General features: G+C 35.4%; 1 protein-coding gene across 2 annotated transcripts in view; it reads right to left on the reverse strand.

The window, feature by feature from the left end:
- Positions 1-1,381, reverse strand: part of LOC109539339 (1-phosphatidylinositol 3-phosphate 5-kinase) — a 26,087-nt gene that overhangs the window by 17,963 nt on the left and 6,743 nt on the right. The gene's annotated exons all lie outside the window — the stretch shown is intronic.

Raw genomic sequence — 1,381 nt, forward strand, 5'->3', positions numbered from 1 at the left:
AACGACCCTTCGACGTTGGAAAGTTCACCATTCTCCCCTGCTTGGGTGGAAACAGTTTCAATTTTTGAGCCCTTTGAGCTCAATATTTTGTGTAAAGGGCCAGAATTTATGAATGCGTCTTTGGTTGCAGCATTAAGGAGCCACGGAATACCTAACTTGATATTGACAAGATTTTTTTCATTGGTTTTTTTATTGCCAGCTCATGATTTGTCATTGCTTTCTTCTGCTCGCAGCGTTAAAGCGATGGAAAACTTAACTTTATTACTCTGGTACCCTTCATCCAAGAATACAATGCCTGTAGCAAAGTGCCTACTTAGCTTAGCTATCAGTCATAATGGACGCTTTTGCTCCGCTGCGCTCTTTCCTTTAAAAATTTACAATTTTCAAATTAAAGCGAGCAACACCTTGAAAGTTTCATCAACATTAGAAAATATATTACTCTAAAAATGCAGAAAGTTTCAGAAAAATCGAGTTGAATTCTAAACTTTACCAGCTTAGTAAATGTTGGTCTCAAAATTGGATGTTTCCAGGCAACTACCATCTATTTAAAAATTCGAATTTTCAAAACTATTGCAGGTAGCAACTTGGAGGTTTCACCAGCTTTAGAAAATACCTCACTCGACAGCTGACACAAGTTTCATGAAAATAGACCCGAAAACTGAACTTAGTAAATGTGGGTATAAATTGCTTCCAGAGAACTCTCCCTCCTTTAAAATTTTCACCGGCTTTAGAAGACCCTCTAACGATGCTGAAAGTTTCATAAGAATCTTCCTGAATTCTGAATTTTGCCAGCTTAGTAATTGTTAGTCTTAAAATTAATGTTTCCATGGACCTACACTCTCCTTTACTAACCCAAACTAAAGCAGGTAGCTTTAGAAGACACTTTACTCTAAAGTTGCGGAAGAAAGTTTATTTTTTGTTGTTGATATTTGCTTTGCAAAGGAGCTGCTCCGTTTTGTGCAATTATTTATTTCTGGGCGTATATTGGAAGCACAAAATACATTTTATAAAAGTCGAAAGAACTTCGGTTCGCAGCAAAAACACAAGAAGTTTCAACTGAAGAAATTTTATTAAAAGCTTTCTAAGTGGTGTTTCTTGTGAAAACGAGGTTTTCGACCACTTTTCACTCATTTGACTTCACTACTTTTCCTTCAGATAACACAGGACTAACCCAAACTAGGAAATAACCAGTCCACATAATTTAATAAAATACACAAAATAACTTTTAAACCTTTTATTTATTTTTTAATCTAAGATCAATTTGAGACAAAAATACTTATTTAGTACTGAGGGAATCGTATTTTCTGTACGTGTCCTTTGTATTTATCTTTATATTTCAGACCAGTCACGATAGTGGAACTCTCTGGAAACGCTGTTTGGC

Source organism: Dendroctonus ponderosae, unplaced genomic scaffold (genome assembly GCF_020466585.1).
Source record: "Dendroctonus ponderosae isolate FM_Combo_2020 unplaced genomic scaffold, Dpon_F_20191213v2 Dpon_F_20191213_9, whole genome shotgun sequence".
In the NCBI taxonomy this organism is placed as follows: Eukaryota; Metazoa; Arthropoda; class Insecta; order Coleoptera; family Curculionidae; genus Dendroctonus; species Dendroctonus ponderosae.